Raw genomic sequence first — 21,107 nt, 5'->3', positions numbered from 1 at the left:
CCTTATATTTCATGGTCCGAAAACTAAGCAAAATAAATGTAGGTTGATAAAAGTTTCAACATTTCTAAAGCTGAAAAGATCAAATAATTAAAAATATAATAATTATATATATATATATATATATATATATATATATATATATATATATATATATATATATATATATATACATATATATATATATATATATATATATATATATATATATATATATATATATATATATATATATATAATTCTGTTATTTACTTCACTTACCTCAAACTTGTAAATAAATTTGGGCATAAATTCAATATTATATTAAAAAAACAACAACAAAAAAAAAAGCAACACATTCTGGATAATTTTTTTCTCGGTAATATAATTATTCGAATTACAACAACAACAAAAAAAACAACAATTTTAAAAAATAATTATTTTTAAAAATCTTTAAATGATATTAAATTCAAATATTACGTGATATAAAGTTTAAATGGATTTTTTTAATAACAGGTTTCCAATAATAAAAAAAATATATTCATATGAAAGAATATAAGACTATTGTGATAATAAAAATTGTAAATCCAAAATCAACCTTAAAAAATTTCGTTTTGATTTTATTATTTAACTTGATAGAGAGCGGTCCTTATGTTTGGTGCTTTTTTTCAAAAATATACGGAGGCTTTTAAGGAACATTATTTTTAAATACATGCGTCAACAGAAGACATTAAAATTAATTTTATTTTATTAACTCTAGTCTGTGTAGTTCGTTAATAAAAATGTATTTATTTTACAAAAGGTAAGTTTTATATTATTTTTTATCCATAGCGAAAAACAACGTTACTCCATTAATAATTATAACGTGAACACTTATCCATAGAAATTAACACAAACACACGAAATGATGACGTCACTATTAAAATGTATACTACTGACGTTTTACACATCGCCGTGGAGGTACCTATAGAGACCTAATAACTACAACTAAACATGCACAATGCATTTACGTCGTAATAAATAAATTCGTTAAAATTCCGTATTTCATCATTATTATTATCTGTTTGATGATTTAGTCAATTAATTGGAAGCCTTTTTATTTATTTATTTATTTATTTTTATTTTTTATTTTTATTTTTTACAAGATACGATCATTAGTATTAGCCCCTCGAACATACCACAACGAACTGTTTCATTCAAACTCATTCTGCACAAGTAAAGGGAAATAACTCTCAATATAGCTGATTACCTCCCTTGACGTGTAAAGTATTAACTATACATCAACTTACATGTATTTATGGTGCAAAACATGTTTTTAAGCACTTTGTCATTTTCGAACAAGAATTGATTGGGTTTTTACTCAATTTGACATTCCCTACTAAATGCTGACCAGGTTAAACATTGCTTAACTTTGATGATTTTACTAGATTCGACGTGACAATATTAGTTGAAATATATAAAATCAAAATGAATGCACTTGGCAATAAATGAGTTATTGGATACGACAGAAAGCGGGTGTGAAAATTGTTGTTTTCTTTTGGTTTAAAAGCACTAAATGACCCCACTTGATATCACGACCAGCAAAAAAATTTAACTACGCCATGTATATATATATATATATATATATATATATATATATATATATATATATATATATATATATATATATATATATATATATATTACATTATTATATCTGGTTGAGATTACTTTATAAATAGTAACTCTTCAATATTTATAATATACTTTAGTTTTACCATCTTGGATTATTTTGGTAAACTTGACTGTAATTCTTATTTCATTATATATATATATATATATATATATATATATATATATATATATATATATATATATATATATATATATATACTAGCAGGGGTGCCCGGCGTTGCTCGGGTGTTTGGAGGTGTATGCTGTGCAAAAAAAAGCAAAAAAAACAAAAAAATGGTTAATTTTTTAAAACTTTGACCCCTATTATGACCCCTTAAAATTTATTGTTTCGGGCTCAAATCACTTTATTAAGTTAGATCCATGTTCAAGGAACCTAAATCTAAAATTTCAAGTGTCTAGACCCAAAATTGTCGGAGGAGTTTGGTAGAGTTCTTAAAGGTCAAATCGTTGAAATTTGACCCCTTAACAGCCAAATTTATGGCTGACACCCGTCACATCGATTTTCCCAAATCTCAGTACCCGGTATTTCAAATTTCGAGTCTATAGACTAAAAATTGACAGAGTTATTGCTTAGGGAAATGTACACAGACAGACAGACACACAGACATACAGACAGACAGACAGACACGTTCACTTTTTTATATATATATATATATATAATCAGAATCCTGAGGTGAATAGGAACACAGAGTCTTACAGGATATTTTTAGGAGGTAATATTAAATATGAGAAGGAATATACTGTGGACTTTCCATACTCAAAGGATTATCACTAAAGACCAAAAAAACAAAAAACAAAAAAAACTTACAATAAAGTGGACTCTACCTAAAATGTGGATTTATTCATTAAACTCGGACCATAATATACCATTCTATACAAGGATTACCACGAGACCTTGATACCATAAATTCATATCCTTTCATTGTATCTACTCTTATTTCATTCATTTTCTTTATCTATGTCCCTTAAAAAGATATAATTAATTTGTAAATATATTTTCTTTGTATTTGCTAAATAGCAATATTATTTCGAATTATATCTAATATTTGCTAATGACTTTTTCTCTGAGGAGATGATCCTACATCGAAAATTCATGAATTAAGGAAAAAACATCCGAATTATATTCTTTATTAAAACAATAAATTTCTGTTAATTTATTAATTGCGGACTATTATTCTCATCTTTCTTAGTTGTTGTTTCACAACGTTTCGGCCAACTATTCATCAGAAACAACATGATGAGAAAGATGAGAATAATAGTCCGCAATAAATAAATTGATATAAATAATACACATCTCAATAATGAATTCCAATTAAAATAATATAAATAAGTTTCTGTTCTGAAAAATTGTTTTTCTGAATGAAATTTAAACAAAAACTATATATATATATATATATATATATATATATATATATATATATATGGAATTAAATTCTGTAAATTAAAAAATATTTTTACGACAAATTTATTGTTTGACCAGGATTACAAAAATTTCTTTCTTTAATCCATGAATTTTTCAATAAATGTCTCATCTTATTAGATGGAATGTTTTTAGCAAAATATGATTATAGGGGGTAGAGGCAATAAACTTACTCCACTCGAAAGACGTGAGACAAAGCTTGGGAGAGTTAAACTCTTAGGACTATCCAGAATTACACCTCAGCTCGACAGATCCAATGATGACAGATCTACTTGAAATTGGTCAAAACTTTGTAAGACTGTGTCGAGAACATATACTCAATTGGTATGAATATAACCGACTGACTCAGGCTGTGCCAGAGGAACTCAAAGATTAAAAAAACAAACAAACAAACAAACAAACAAACAAAAACTTAATTCACGTTTTACAAATATCTTTTCTGAATTTAGTTCAAAAAAGGGTGCGATCATTTTACGTTAAACTTGCATAATAAAATGAATTGGCATTTATATAACAGCCAAGAAAAAAAAATAATAAGGAACATATACAACTAAATAGTTTACCAAACGCTAAATTTTTTACTTTTTACCGACCTATATGGCTTTACAGTTTTTAAACTGTTTCAAAGTTGTTGCCCTTTTTTGTCTTTCATCATAAGATTTCATATATACCTACTTGTTTATCAACTAAGAAACCAAAATGGCCGACGATTATTGTGGCGTGTGGCTTATGTATATGTAAAATGATTAAGAAGTCGAAAAATTTAAACTTTACAACTAATAACTGACAACAGATGCGTTAAAATTTAATTTCCAACCGATCTGTATAATTTTTACTTACTGAAAATATTTTAAAATTTTCTTCATTCCCAAAAAATTAATAGTGTCTCGAAGTTTATGGCCTCATGTGTTGCCATTTCTTTAAGCCTTCGAAGCTCTAAAACAAATTCTAAGATAAAACAATATCGCATGTAAAGGGAGGTAATTGACTTTATTAGGAGTTATTTCCCTTTGACTGTGCTAAAATGTGTTCAAAGCAATTTGTAATGTATGTTTGATGATTATGTCTGTTTGCGGATTCAGGTAATTAAAAACAAAAAAATGGCAGATTCTGATTAATTTACTAAAGCATTAAACAAATAACAATGAAATGATGAAAATAAAATTTAAAAGTTTCAGATCTATAATACTACACAGGTCGGTAGAAAACCAAATTTTCTTGCGTTTGGTACCGTAAAAGTTATTTATCGTACATTTTGTTTGTTTTCAATTTCTTGGTTGTTAACCATATTGCATGAAATGCCAGCGAGTGCACATTAAAAACATGAATTAAGTTTTACAAATAATACTTATGCATTTATGTTACCGTGCTAAAATAATACCGTTTTTATTTAGAAAGACATTTTTAACATGAGGAGGAGAGGGTGTTTTGTAATTATTCTATACTTTCACCTAACAGTTTAATAAAAAAATATATCGTAAAATTTGAATTCAACTTGAAAATACTATATAAAAAAAAAACAGCACGATAACATAAGTGCATAAACACCTTTCTTTTTTTTTCTTTTTTTACTGAACAAAGCTCATAATATTAATAACACAAACATCTACTTTTTAACAAATAAGAAATCGCAGTTTTCGTTTAATAAAAATTACAATACATCTACAACTATCGTCACATTTTTAATTTTTTGTAACGTTAAAAACTAGATGTTGGTTTTATTATTTTTATAAGCTTTGTTACAGTTAAATGAAAAAAAAAAAAGTCGCTGCCGCTTTAAAAGTTTGATCCTTGTTTTATTAAAGTTTAATTTTTTGTATTTTTTTAAAGATTAAAGACTAATTTCTTAAAAACCTTACCATAACATTTACTTTTTTATTAAGGGAAAAAAAGGTTGCCGAATTTCCTTTTTAAATGTTTTCATCTCATCAAAATATCGTGGTTCGTTGGTTTTCTCCTAATAGTCACGTAAAGATTATATTTTGTAACATTAATGTTATCAACTTTATTACATTAAAAAAAAAAAATTCGTCGCAGCTTTCTTTTTCTTAATGTTTTAATTTTAAAAAAATATCGCGTCCTAAATTATGAGATGAAAAAATGAACGAATCACTTAGAAGACGAGAGTTGTCTCCCTCTGCACACGGACAAATTGTAAAGCAACACCAAAAAATGAATGAATTACGTCATCATTCGAAATTTGAAAAGAATGTGAAAACATTTAAAGTGCAAAAAAAAAAAAAAAAAAGTCATTCAAACTAGTTTAAATTTCTGGGTTTGTTTTAACAATCCAGAGATTCGAAAAAGTGACCAAAAACCAAAATATATAACAAATAAATATTATCTAAGGTAAGAGAAATTACTTTTCTACCAAGCCGAATAAGTTTTTAGTAATTTTTTTACTTATTTTTTAAATGTTTATTCGATTCGAAAAAGCAAGTATTGAGCATTACACGAGAATAAGAAAATGGTCGCGATCTCTTACAAATTTTGCAGCTTCGACATTAATTTAAAAATAAAAAGATTCAACAAAATGGTTTCTACTTACCCAACAAATGTCACGGTAACATTTATTGGGTGGGTTTCTAAGACTATATTGTTTAATTATTATTTTGAAATTATTGTTGAGACTTCAGATATAAGATATACATCTAGGTAAGTTTCTTGTTTTCGTGTAACGCTAGACATTACTTGTTATTTGAACTGAATAAGCCTTTTAAATTAAATAAAAACACTAAAAACTTATCCGGCTAGGAAGAAGAGTAACTTCTCTTGCCTTTGGTAACATTTAGTTGTCATATATTAGGTTACTTTGTTTGTTGTTGGTTTTGTTTTGTTGTTTTTTTTTGCCCTTTTTTTTCTAATTTCTGGGGATTATAAAACAAACCCAAAATTCTTATGTATCGAAAGGTCGAAAGTTTTGGAAATTATATATATATATATATATATATATATATATATATATATATATATATATATATATATATATATATATATATATATATATTCAGAAAGTGTGAGAGAATATATATAATGATTTTCCACAGCCGAACCAATGTCGCAGTCCACAATATATATGTCTAACTGATGAGCCCAAATCAGGGCGAAACTCGAGTCTTGGACTTCCGGTTTGTTGGCTTTATTGGCTCTTGTGTGGGATGCGACATTGGTTCGGCTGTGGAAAATCATTATATATATATACTAATCTTGCTAAGAAATTGACTTGTGTAAAGAAAAAAATAAACACCGTTTTTAAAAATATATATATGAAACAAACCTAAATGACATACGCATCATGCGTGTATTTTAGTATGGATAATTCAGGGGAAATAACTGCTTTTTTATGTATAAGGGAAGCAACTCTTTATATTTTGCTCGTGACTTCAAATTTTTTTCTTTCATTCGCATTTATCTGTCTCTTTATTCATTGGACACAATATTGGGAAACCATTACTCCAGGCATTAACTCATTCTTTATATTATTTTTTGTCATTGATGCGTTCTTATGTGTGAGAAAAAGATGACGATATTATACGTTATATTTGTTCCCAATTCTGGGACATTTTGAGCAGAGGAGCTCGATTTATCACTAAAATAACATTGTATCTGTGTGGGAAGAGAGACAAATATATATATATATATATATATATATATATATATATATATATATGCGTGTGTGTGTGTGTGTGTGTGTGTGTGTGTGCGAAGAATGAAACGCAGAATATTGTGTGTAGCTTAATTGCCATATATATTTTCATAACTTACTACATAGCTCTACGTATGTATTGAGTATTTTTTAAGTAAATGCTGAAAAATTTACGCATAAAATGATATCTTCATATATGAATTTATGTGATTAGATGAAGTAATCACACACACACACACACACACACATATATACATATATATATATATATATATATATATATATATATATATATATATATATATATATATATATATATATATATATCGGTGTCTAAAATCAAAATGCGTAAACTCGTTTGTACATAAATCGTCTACACATACACTATTCTGAATAAAACAAGTAATTATATTTTGAACCAATCAGAACTTTCTGAATTTATTCGAAATTAACCTGGATGCCCGGCGTTGCCCAGGTGTTTGAAGGTGTATGTTGAGCAAAACAACAAAAGAAAGTTGTAGTAGGCAGGCAGGCTCGAACCCGTGACGTGAAGGCGGAAAAGAAAGTGAAGGTGTTTGTAAGGGTGTTGGTTAAGCAAAAATAAAGAAAAAAGGGCAATTCCAAGCGCAAAAAACAACAAAAAAAATAGGAGTAGTAAGTAGACTCGACCATATAATGCGCCAGAGGAAAAAGAGGAAAAAAAACCCAAATCGTCTTACCGATGTGCCTACCGTGGTTGTGACGTCACGAGCGGTCTAAATAACGCCTTTTAACTGACATCGTGAATATGAGGGTTGAATGACTTGCCAAAAGTGTTAACGAAAAAATAGACCCTCTCTGTGGAAAACTGCCCAGTTGAGGTTGAAGGAATTAATGTTTTGAACCAATTTTTTCGATATTTGTCATCCGAAGGTCCGAGCTTCAAAAAGATACCGATCTCGTGAATATCCGTTCCCTCTGTCGAAAGTTTTAGGCAAACATACATATCTACATACATGATGATTGCAACGTCTTGTCAGACGAGTGCCACTCCCTCAGACACTTAAAGTCCATGAGCCCAAAAATGACTTCCATCGCCACAGGACCATTTTAATAGACAAATGCCTGAGGGAGTATCTATATACAAATGATGTTACAGAGTCTTAGCTTTGTACGACAGCTAAGTCTCTCTCTCGGTTCAAAATGTTGAGATCCAGCAACAAGCAAGAGCAAGATAGCCAGCAACAAGTTAAACTGCAGACCAGCTTAATGCGGGTACTGGTCCCCCACTTTATGGTTTTTTAAATCAGAGATTTGCTTCTTCTACATACATACATACATTTAAACAGACAAGTGAGATTTATATTATAGATGGTCTTTCTGGGAGTCATTTCGATCGCTTAAAAAGCCAGATTTTTCTTTAATAAACCAGTAGAGTCCAGTTGATCCGAGACCACAGATCAGTGTTGCTGGGCGCCCTTCTTTTGGGCGCTCCTCTCTGCAACATCTCCACTCACATAAACGCAAACATTAGCAAGAACATAGACACACAAAACTCATTATCGTCTGCCAATATGTATAAATTTATTCACTGAAATATTTCCACCATTTTTCATTGAACTTTTTTCTAATATGTTAAACATTGAAGATTGATTCTTATCAATGACTTATAATGAAATATAAATTGTGTAAATGAGCAGAGAAGTTTGGGTTATGATTTCCTGGCCCTTGTAATGCATGGCTCTTGATTAATTCAGACTTCTTTGATATCTCAACGAATGAATTATCCCTTGTTTTTTACAAGAAGTCTAAAAATATTCACAAACATTCTATGTTTTTCTCATTGTTGTAAACCTCCATTTTAAACATATATAAAATATTTCTTTTGTGAATGTATGCCTTTTGAACTTATTATTTTGTTTTATTTACCATATAAAATGTCTGTTGTATTCTCACATCTAATTATAAACACACACACACAAAAAAACATTTTAACTGAAAATATTTCTCTGGATCGGGCCCATTCCAAAAACACATCGCTCAAATAATTAACCCCTAATACTAATGAACGACACATCTCTAAACTCACATTATCTATCAAACTCAAGACCCTGTGTCACATTATTGTAATGCTGTATTCCTTGTGCTTGTTTTACAAGTACGTTAATGGAATGAGTTCTGATGAACTTGCTGCGCTAGTGCCCCCCTCGATATAAAAATCAGCAAAATTTCACCACTTTACTGTAGATGTTGCCAGATATCATAGAGCTTTCTACTCTAATAATTATTTCGTATAACTGCTACTCTTTGGAATTTCCTCCCTGGCAGCTGTTTCCCTCATTCTACCAGCATGCAAAAGTTTAAATGTAATGTTAACATCTCGCTGAACAATTCCCTATTTAGGGCGTCCCTATAAATTTGCACCCTAATAATTAACAGTAGTCTTTATGTATCGATGGCAATGTGCCTTGTTAATGGTTAATAAACATTTTTAAATTTAAATCAGGCAACTATTAATTCTTTATTGTAAACAAAATATTTAACAGCGTGAAGTAATAAAACAAACTTTAAAAAATATTATTAAAAAAATGCATTTGATTTTTTTTTCATAAACAAGTCAGTCATTTTAATATTTTGTTAATAGCTGCAAAAAAGAACAGAAAAAAAATCGAGTTATTCTGTGGCACTTCATAAATTAAAAGGAATTTGGAAGCATTTAAATTGTTCAATAGAAAATCATTTGTACTGGCTCTAAAATTTTTAACAAATCATTATTTAATTAAAAGATTGGAAGTTTTGAAAACTTTTTACATCCAATAACTTTATAAATAGAGACTTAAAAAAACGTTACCATAACAACAATAGCTATAGTTTGGTTCGATTAATAACGTAATGAATAAACAATACAGTGATTAAGCTGTCAAAATCAATCTTATAATAATGATAAATTGATTAAAGGGAAAACGCAAAACACAGATGAAAGTAAAAGACTCCCAATAACATCGTCATATAAGCCAAAGGGAAATAACTCCTTGTCTTACATGTAAGGGAAGCAACTCTTGTAATTTCAAACTCAGTCTTCATTGATCTTGCTCTCCAACCCCCCTCTCTGTCTCTCTGTCTGTCTGTCTGTCTCTCTCTCTCTCTTACTCTCTCTCTCTCTCTCTCTCTCTCTCTCTCTCTCTCTCTCTCTCTCTGAAATTAAGGTTACCATTTAGCATAAAAGCAATACTCTTCTCTAAAAAGAAGTATAAGCGATTGTGCAGGAAAAAATATGTACTCAACTAGGTAGAACTGAGAACTCTGCATGAATAGAATTAAGAAAAATAGTTATATGAAATCACAGAGCGAGACAAAGACTTAACTTTATAGGCATTTAGATAGATGTGAATGTATGTAAAAAAAATTTTGATTGAAAATGTAATGTGTCAAATCGAGTAACCGACAGAGCTGTTTATAGAGATGTGTGGACACATCTAAAACTGTCAAGCGATAATTTTTAATTGAATGTTTGCTTGATGCAAGGGAGATAACTGCAGTTAGCCTAACACAAACAGAAGATAAAACCATCAAAGTTCTTGAAAATAGTTTTAACTGGAAGTTGTTTGCATTTATAAGTGTTCTTTAATCTGATAATTCTTTTTGTTGTTGTTGTTGTTGTTGTTGTTGTTGTTGTTGTTGTTGTTGTTGTTGATAGAAGAAGTCCAATAAATTTTTCATATGCTTTTCTTTTTATATAGGGACGTTACGTAATTGTTCTGTTTATATAAGTTATATAATTATTTGTATTTTTATTTTGATATAGGGAGATTCTATAATTCGTGGCACTTCTACAGAATTGGGACAAGATTTTGTAGTCGAGAAATAGTTTTTTTTTTTTTGTCAATTCTAATAAGTTACACTGGTAGCTTCCAAATTATGCACTCGGAATTACCTGAATATTACTGAATTATTAAACAAAACAACTTTAATCATCTTAACAGGTAAAAATTTGCCGTCATCTTGTTTAAATTAAAACGGAAAATTACATCTCTTTTGAACTCTCCTGTGCCTTACGATCTTTCATCAAATTCTATTTATTTATTTTTTTTAATAAATAATTTTCTACCTTATCGGTTTTCGTAATTTTGGGGGGCTATCTTAAAAATACAAAGAATACATAGATACCATTATTTTCATGTGAAATCCAGTATTACGATTTTCGAAATTTCGTCCCAATAGTGTAGAAGCGCCCCAACCCGATTCGTTATTTTTTATTTTATTTATTTTTTTTTCATATTGTGATCTAATTATTTGTTGTGTTTTTTCTTTCTTTTTTTTTTTAAATAAAAGTTTACTATATATGTAGTGAAGTAATTTTCTATAATCATTTATTTTATATCGGACAGTTCATATAATTATTTTCCATGTAAATAGCTTTTTATGTTCTCATGTAGTCGTTGTGTCCCTGTTTCTACTTTCATTTTTTTTCTCGCTTTTTATCGATAGTTTTGTCTTCTGTTTGTGCATGTGCTCCTATTCCGGATTCGTAGCAATCACTGGACTTTTTTCTTTCCTCTTCTTTTTTTTACCAAAACGGTTGTCAACAATGTTTTTTTTTTTGTTTTTTTTTAATTATTATTATTATTATTATTATTATTATTATTATTATTATTATTATTATTATTATTATTATTATTATTTATTTTTTTATTTTTTATTTATTTTTTAGTTTAACCTATTTCAAATTATTGCAGATTAAAATTAATTAAATTAAAAATTTTTTTCTTATTTCGAATTATTTAATCAAGTAAAAAATTTCATTTATTTTACTTGATTACTAAATTTAAAAAGCTATTTTTTCATAGTATTTTAAAGTTAAATTCAATTTTTACGGTATTTTTGTTTATTAAATTGTTAGGTAGAATACCTTTTTAATACCTTTTTGAATACTCTTTTTAAATACTCTTTTTAAATACTCTTTTAATTCCCTTAATATTACGAGAATACCTTTTTTTTAAATTTACTAATCAAGAAAAAAAAATGGAATTTTTACTACTTGATTAAATAATTCGAAATAAGCAAAATGGTTTTTGTTTGAAGTTAATTATTTTTACTGCGCAATAATTTATATCAGTTTGAAATAGATTAAACTTTAAAAAATAAACAAATAAATAAAAACATTGTTAACAGACGTTTTGGTAAAAAGAAAAAAGAAGAAAAAGAAAAATGTCCAGTAATATGAGCGAGAAAAAAAAAAGAACGAAAGTAGAAACAGGGAGGCAACAGCTACATGAGAACCTCTTTTTTGTTTACATTTGTATTTTTATACGGATGTTCTATAATTATTTGTTTAAAAAATACTGTGATAGTTATGCAAATATCCCATCATGCATTGCATTTTATGTCAAACAAATCAAATATAGAAACATGGCACGATGGTCTTCTAAGGAAAATTAGATCATATGGAATCACTGGAAGAATTCATAACGTAATTAAATCCTTCTTAAGTAATAGAAAAATCAAAGTTGTCCTCGACGGACGTACATCCAAACAATATGACATAAATGCGAGAGTGCCTCAGGGGTCTATCCTTGGACCTCTATTGTTCCTGATATTCATAAACGACCTCCCTGATAAAATTGTTTCGGAGATGGGTATATTTGCCGATGACACCACTCTCTATAACAGATATGAGGGGAAAACAAATGAACACATATCCAAGAAAATGGCAGAAACACTAGAGGATGACCTCCAATCCGTAGTGGAATGGGGACAAAAATGGTTGGTCTCATTCAATGCTGCTAAGACTAAGCTTGTTTCCTTCAATAACTACAAGAAACCTTCTCTACCACCAATAGCAATGGCCAAGAATACATTGCCTGAAATTACTTCTTTTAAACTCCTCGGCCTAACGTTTACAGGGAATATGAACTGGAATAGATACATTGAGAGCATTGCCAAGGCTGCTGCAAGGAAGGTTGGCTCCCTCTACCGTGCTAGAAAATTACTTACGCCTGCCAGTATCCTATACCTCTATAAGGCAACCATTCGCCCATGTATGGAGTACTGTTGTCACATCTGGGCTGGTGCATCTGCTGCTTGTCTCTCGCTCCTGGACAGGGTTCAAAAAAGAGTCGCCAACCTGATAGGTCCTGAACTGTCATCTAGGCTTCAACCTCTGTCCCATCGACGAGATGTTGCATCCCTCTGCCTGTTCTACAAATACTTTAATGGTGAATGCTCTGACGAACTGCAAACACTTGTACCTCCCCGACGTAACTACCCCCGACAAACCCGACAAGCTACTAAGTCTCATCCCTTTACAGTGGAGATCCCTAGGTGCAAGAAAGCCTTTTACTCCAATAGTTTCTTCCCCAGAACTGCGGGTCTTTGGAACTCCCTTCCGGGATTCTGCTTTCCCAACTGCAATGATATGCAGAAGTTCAAGTGTAATGTTAACAAACATCTTTCTACTCTTCTCCCTTCATAATGACCCCGCAAATTAATTCCCTAATAGTAGCCCCCTGCTTCAAAGTGGCACTGTGCCTTGTTTGGGGTGAAAATTGAATTGAATAAATATACAGGAAACATTCAGTTATTTTACTCTGTATACTTAAGATTGAAAATGGAAACAACATTTTCAAAATCAAAATTTCATCCCTTCGAGAAGAAACCTTGGCGCTTCTACACTATTGGGACAAGTAAAAAAAAAAACAATGGTTTCAACTGATTTTTTTCTTTTTTTTTTCAATTCCAATTCGCCTTCGGGACAAGATCAAAATGTAGCATCTGTTCTGGCAGATACTGCAAGCAAAGACCATATGTGTGGGCAACCTCACATATAAGACCTTGGTCAATGTAGGGGCAACCCTTCATACCAATTGTCACTATCCAGCTCCCCTACTCCCCGGGGAGCTGGTCCCCATTTCCCCTTCACTCCTCACATTAAAAATCGGCCTTGTGCCTAATTTGCTCAGTGGGGGAGCAAATAAATACCATCTGTTCCGGCAGATACTGCAAGCAAAGACCCTATGTGGGGGAAACCCCACATATAAGACCTTGGTCAATGTAGGGGCAACCCTTCATACCAATTGTCACTATCCAGCTCCCCTACTCCCCGGGGAGTTGGTCCCTATTTCCCCTTCACTCCTCACTTTAAAAATCGGCCTTGTGCCTAATTTGCTCAGTGGGGAGCAAATAAATACCTCAAAGTGTAGTATCTGTTCTTCAGATGCTGCACTTCAATTTCTTGTTCGCTGTCAGTGGAGGAGAAATCCTTCACGACTGAGACAATTTTTTATTTTTGTTCCTTTTCTCCACGTTAAAAAACGACCCTGGTGTCTAACTCTGTCCTGTGGGGAGGCATTGTAAATAGGAACACTAAGAGTCTTCTTCTTAACGCGCATGCACATGCACGCGCGCGTGCGTACACACACAGACGACCGTTACTTAAAACCGGAACAGTCAGCATATTTTCTGTATTCCTTTCCTCCGTTTACACTTACCCCGCTTCTTCCCACCAATGTCAGCCAAAGGCAATGAATGAAAAGATAAAAAGAAAGCGAAATGGACAAATGAAGACTTTAACTCTCAAAACCAGAACAGGTTTATTCTTGTGTGTTCCTTCCCTCTCTTTTGCATTCTTTCCCACCCCCCTGACAAAAGGACCAAAGGAGGGTGGACCTGTAAATTAACCCTTGTCGATTCGTCCGTTCGTCCGTCCGCACTTTTCTCAATAACTATGCCTTGGAATTTATTGAAATTTTGCTCAAACATTAAACATGATATGAGTAAAAAAAAGTAACAGAACGTATTTTCCGGGAAAACTCCGGTTGCCGCCCTAGGGGTGCCTTTTGGGTTAAAATGGCTAAAATTGACACTTTTGTGCTTATTAAAAAAAATTGATGCCTTGGATTTTTATAAAACTTTCTGAAAAGTTGTAACTAACTGATTTCTATATAATTTTGTTAGTCTCTTGGGTGTGTCCCAGGGACTCTTTTAGGGCTAATAAAAACACTCCATTTTTGTGACTATTTTACCATATTTGTCCAAAATTTTCTGTGTATGTCTATTTAGCAGTTTTGCATGGTGCTGAACTAAGGTCTTGGGGACTTTTGGGGCTAAACAGGGGAGGGGGTGGCAAATGATGGACTTAGTCATTTCTTTTTTTGCAACTGCACCGTTTGTTCATTTTCACTAGGATTTGACGTCCCCTAGGGACTTTTAGGGCTAAATGGAGGTGGGGGAGGGGTGCGCAAATGATGGACTTAGTTTTTTTTTTATATCTCGTTCACTGTGCAATCACGAGGGATCATGCATACTTCACTACAACAAAAGAAACAAAAGGAAAAGTAGAAAGTGTTTTTTTTACCACTTATCAAGGCCCAGAGGCCACTCGAGAATAAGGGTTAAAGCGTGTACAGTAGTCAATGAGACAATATCATAGGAATCGTTAGCAGTGTAAATTTGGTAAATTGGATTAATTAAGAGGACGGTACATCAAGAATTTGTTTATGTTGGACTTGAAGACTACCAAATTGTGGCCAGCTAGAAAACAGGCAAACGGAAGACAGTTTCACAGGTGTGCAGTTCTAAGAAAGAAGTTTTGTTCATGGAATCTACATTTAGGTTTAGGCATGGATAAAGAGTGGGGGAAATTATTGATAGTGGTTTCAGCTTTGTACCTCATATTCCATAAGTTCTGTTTCTGACAAAGGGGGAAGAATTGATGTTTTCTGGGTTTCAACCTATCCAACTAACACTTATCTAGATAGTTTGAAAGTATTATTTCTTAGCTTCTAACATCAGGAAGCTTCATGCCTTATCTGAAGCGATGTCCATATTAAAAAGAAAGAAAGAAAATTCCTTGCTTTGGCTGGTGAAGTTAAAAAGATTACCTGTTATTTAATTGATAACCAGTGATTTGGGTAGTGATATTAGGACTTCTGACAGTGAAGATCTCTCCTGTCTTCCTTTATTCATGACTAATAAATGATGAAATATGGATCAGGATTAAATATAAAATCCAATTAAATTGATTAGAAATATTTTTTTTTCTTTTAACAACACAGATCAATATTTTTCTTATATGACTGACGCACAGAGTAGAGCAAGTGCAAGGCTTAAAAGTCCATCCATAGCTTTAGGCCCCTTGAGGGGCATAGACCATCTACAACTTTGTCTTTGTAGATTCTTTTGTAGCGAGTAGTTCTTTTTTCAGGGTGAGGGTGTTGGCCCTATGCCCAATCTTCCAAGAAGGTACATACAGCGCCTAGTCTTCCCAAATGGTTACCCATCTGTGACTGGCCAGGCTCAACATTGCTTAACTTTGGTGATCTGGCGAGAGCCGGTGTGTCAACATGATTGTGGCATGTTAGGGTTAAAAATGGATAGAGTAAATTCAGGGCACTTCTGCCATTACTAACCAGCAGAGCGTTACCATAGTTGACCATAGTTGTATGCAGTGTGATGATGTGTGGAAGCGTAATATTCCTCGGTTTAAGGATTGAGTTATGTTTGAAAAATCTTCTATTTTAATTGTTCTTACAAACTGCAGTTTGCAATTAACTCACCAAGTGATCCATTCCTTACTAAATGATATCTATCACTTTCACCCTCTCTCAATGTATGTTGTATGTCCTCCTCGCTCTTATTTTCTATAGTATCTATCACTCCCCCCTTTCTCTCCCCATCCCCTCTCTCTCTTTCTCGTTCTGCCTCTCTGTTTATTGACTGTCAAATGTAATAAAAAAAGAGAAGAAAATAAAAAGATTGAAAATTCAACTTAATTAAAAACCTAAAACACAGAAAATGTTTATGATGTACGTACTCGTCATGAAACGAAAATATCATATTCCAAAAATCATGTAAATTGATTATGTATTTTTTTTTATATAGACAATCATTTTTTACGGCTATGAGTAATGCATAGGCATATCTATTTATCTTGGTAGTTCGAATTGAGTTGTCTTCCTTTATTTATTAAATATGGAAGACCGAGATATACCATGCTTTCTCATAAATTTTATTTTCTTAGTAAAAAATGATAATAAAAAAAAACTTGATCAATTTACATAATTTTTGGAACATGACATTTTTGTTCTGTGATGGGTATGTACATCATAACGATTTTTCTGTATTTCTTTTTTTTTAATTAATAAAGTTGAATTCTGAGAGCCGAATAGTTAATTTTAAACCAAACTGAATGTCTACACGAGTAGTAATACTATTTAACCCGCTGTTTTAAAGAGAGAAAAGCGAGTGTGTGTGTGTGTGTGAGAGAGAGAGAGAGAGAGAGAGAGAGAGAGAGAGAGAGAGAGAGAGAGAGGGAGATAGACAGAGAGAGAGAGAGCAGAAAGGACTAATTTTTTATTCTGTCTTTTTATATCTAACTGTTTTTGTTAACTCACATTTTTCTGGTTGAAACACAATAGGTAACCCAACGGGTCACATTTATTTGTCTAGTATATATACATGCAAAATATTTTCAATTGAATATACGTATAATTAAGTAATATTGCAGTAATCAGATCATATTCAATGCAAGACGTGCTCTTTTAATCTGTAAAAAGACTTTAAATGAAGTTCATTCAAAAAGCGCAAATTAAATTACACACAAACACACACACACACACACACGCACGCACACATCAATATGTAAAATTCCCGATGTGTAATTAATAATCTAAGAAAACTTTTTTTCTCATAACATTTTGTAATCTGTGTGCCAATAAAGTTGTTTGCGTGTTATTTTTTCAGTTTCAAAACAAAATGGCGGCTAATCTTGTGAAATGCTCTTTGACATTTCATCACCTTTCAGGAAATATCAACGAAAAATGAGACATTGAAAAATATATGCAAAAGACAAAAAAAAAGCAACATCTATCAAAACAACATTATAAATAAAAAGTAAAAAAAAATTAGAATTGTTTTTTTTTTTGTTTTTGTTGTGGTTTTTTTTTTTGCTTTTCTTTTTGAAGGCGTAAGCAATAACAAAATATTTACAATTTTGAATATTATTTTTTTTTGGGGGGGGGGAATAAAAAAACAACAAAACTTAAAAATAAATAGAAACTGAAAGAAAAAACACAGCGATTTTTGGGTGCTTGTGCCGATTGGCGATCTTTTAAACAAACGCATTTCAGGTGAAAGCATTATTATATACTGAAAATTAGTACAAATTTAAACAATTGTGTGAAATTAGAATAAACTTAAACAATTACGAAAAATTATCCAGTTTAAAAGTAATTACAAGTACAAATAGAATGTATCGAATTATAGAGTTTTATCGTATTTTTTAATGTGGAAGAGTTGTGCTACCAATTTAGCATATCAAACAAGGGAGATAATGTTTGATTTAAATTAAGAGTCCACAATTTTTAAACTGAAACTCTCAGAACGTAATTGTTGAAGATTTTTTATTAAGCATATATTTAGCACATCTTCTATTAGATCATTTTTCGTAATTTTTAGAATTTATACTAACTAGAACTAGCAGTTCAGCCTGCTTTGCTCGGGCCCTATAAACTATTCATAATTGTATGTGCATATGTATATATATATATTAAAAAGTTTGACTCAAGTCCAAGTAACCTACATCTAAAATTTCAAGCGTTTAGACCTAAAATAGGTACAGGAATTTGGTAGAGTCTGCAAAGGTCATCTCTTTCAACTTTGACCTCTTAGCAGCCAAAATTTCGCCTAAAAGCTGATTAAAAAGCTTGCTGTATGTCTGAATACCCTTTATGTAAAATTTCAAATGTTTAGACACAAAATTTGCTGAATAGTTTGCTAGAGACCACAAGGGTAAAATCTTTTGAACTTTGACTTCTTGGAAGCCAATTTTTCGGCCAAAACCCCATTAAAAAGCTTGCCCTATGTCTGAATACACTTGTATACAAATGTTTAGTCGAAAAATTGGCTGAGTAATTTGGTAGAGACCGCAGAGGTCAAATTTAAAAAACTTTGACCCCAATTTTGACCCTTTAACATTTATTGTTTTCGGCTCAAATTAATTTAAACAGTTTGATCCATATCCAAGTAACCTACACTTAAAATTTCAAGTGTTTAGACCCAAAACTGGCGGAGGAGTTTGGTAGAGTTTTCAAAGGTCAAATCGTTGAACTTTGACCGGTTGACAGCTAAATTTCTGGCCGAAAACCGATTAAAAAGATTTTTCCAAATCTTAATACCCCTTATGTCAAATCTCGAGTCTGTAGACTGAAAATTGACAGAGTAGTTTGGTAGGGAAATGTACACATATAGACATACACACACATACAATTTCACTTTTATAGCTATACTAATTTCGACACGATACAGTACATAATGTTTTCATCTGAAAGACGTTGGTTTAAAAGATCAATCTATATAAGCATCGATTTTTAAAAAACTTTTTGTCCGAAAAATTTTGCAGTTAACCTTCAACGGGATATCACAAAGCAAATTTAAAAATACTTGTAATGTTTCAATATTCCCTGGATTGCTCCACTTACTCTTGATCTTAACACTATAACCTTTACAATGCTGAGTGTTTAATTTGCCTTTATATGTGAGTGCTTCATAAAACAATATATATTTCAGGACAAAAATAGTGTGTGTGTGTGTGTGTGTGTGTGTGTGTGGATGTGTGTGTGTGTGTGTTTTAGGAATGATATTTAAAAAATAATTTTTTGCCTGACAATTTTCCAATGAAATATCGTTAGAATAATCGGGGAAAAGCAAAAGAAATATTTCAGCAATATCCAAGAATTATGCTGAAGAAGATTCCAGTAATAAAAAGTGTGCAAAAATGGATATTTTGGATAGAAAATATGTTTTTTCTAATTCATTTTGGCTACTCGAATAGTTGTAGGGTCTTTTCGATCTGCCCGATGAAAGTCAACTTCCAGAAAGCTTAACCTTTTATCTCTTGAGCGTTGACGATTATGTAGTGATCTGATTTTAGACTACAATCTCATCTCATTAAACGTTGTGATATACATCGGGACCTATTATTCACTCTTGCACCAGAAAGAGGTCTATGCCGACTCCAAAAGAAACTATTTCACTGCCGATTTTGACTGGGCCAGAGCAGGGTTGCTTTCTTAATCAAGACCCCTTGACCTTGTAATAGACTTCCAAGAGAGGTAATAAATGCAACAGCCATGCAACAATTCAAGGTGAATTTGGATAAGTGCTGCGCTAGTGTCGTCTTCTGTGTAAATTTTTATCACTCATTCCTTATATGACAATTGAGACACGATTGTTTTATTTTTGTCAAATTAAACTGAATTTAGTAACAAAGCCAGAAAAGCCATCAAAAAATGTTTTTTTCTATTACTGATCCATGAATAAGATGACCCCCCTCATGAATAAGATGACCCCCTCACCCTCCAAAAACAATCCAACTAATAGAGTTGTTAATAAAAATAAAAATATTTTCTGCAATCTTTGATTACGTTAAGTTTGAGAAAGTGAGTTAAAACTAAAAAACTATGCAAAATAATGTCACAAACACACCGATTATCTCAGCCTATGTTATGGTAACATATATTCGGTGGGTTTTTGACACTGTATTGTATAGTTTTTAGTTTTCAACTTACTTTCCCAAACTTAACGTATTCAACAGAGTCTGCACCCATTTCTGTTTTTTTCCAGCCGATTAAATATTTTAAATCACATAAAAATACTAAACAATTATCCAGTTAGGTAGAAACCTTACCTTTGCTTTCATTTATTTGTTTTTGGACAACTTTTTCGAATCTTTGTATGGTAACCCCCCCCCCCCATCACTCAAATATTAATTACTAACTCACATTTTTTGTATACAGAAAACAAAAAAACAAAAACATTTAGCGTTTCAACATTTTTGCTACGTTCAGCTTTATCCACTGATTGTTGGTTGAGCCCAAGCCATGATTGACGGTAATCCCGAGGATCAGGATCCAATTCTGCAAGAGTACCATTTTTTTTTTCATTTTCGCCTTTTTTTTTTTACTTTTTGGAGTGGATTGCTGTACTAAGAATATAAGAAACATGCATTTTCTCTTTTTATTAGAATTTTCCATTACAACAAATTGAGCCACAGCAACGCGTGGCAGGGTACAACTAGTTTATTATATTTTTTTACTAGAATATCTTGTTCTTTTCTTTTCCATTTTTAACCACTAGTTCTTTACTTTTCCATGTATAAGCTTAACCATATTACTTTTGATGCTCACATTTTTCTATTGTAATATTAAATATATTAACACAAGAAGTGTTGAATATGGGATAGTTTTAATGAAATGTGGTGTTTCTGTATGTTGTGTTTTGTTTCATGCTTGCTGGCTTCCGTTTCGTATTTGCATGAACTGTATCTATTTCCGCCATCTTTTTTTTGGGAGCGCATTTGTTAGAGATTGACAAATATTGTATACCCAAAAGTATTGTGCGATTACGCATATCAGA

The 21,107-nt window shown here is 31.5% G+C and overlaps 1 protein-coding gene across 4 annotated transcripts in view; it reads right to left on the bottom strand.

Annotated features, from left to right (window-relative positions):
* The window catches only part of LOC145242528 (protocadherin gamma-B6-like), a 428,989-nt gene that overhangs the window by 159,824 nt on the left and 248,058 nt on the right, over positions 1 to 21,107 (bottom strand). The window lies entirely within an intron of this gene.

This window comes from Euprymna scolopes, chromosome 21 (assembly GCF_053919585.1).
Source record: "Euprymna scolopes isolate OS-2025 chromosome 21, ASM5391958v1, whole genome shotgun sequence".
NCBI lineage: Eukaryota > Metazoa > Mollusca > Cephalopoda > Sepiida > Sepiolidae > Euprymna > Euprymna scolopes.
This window is presented reverse-complemented; position numbering and strand designations above follow the sequence as displayed.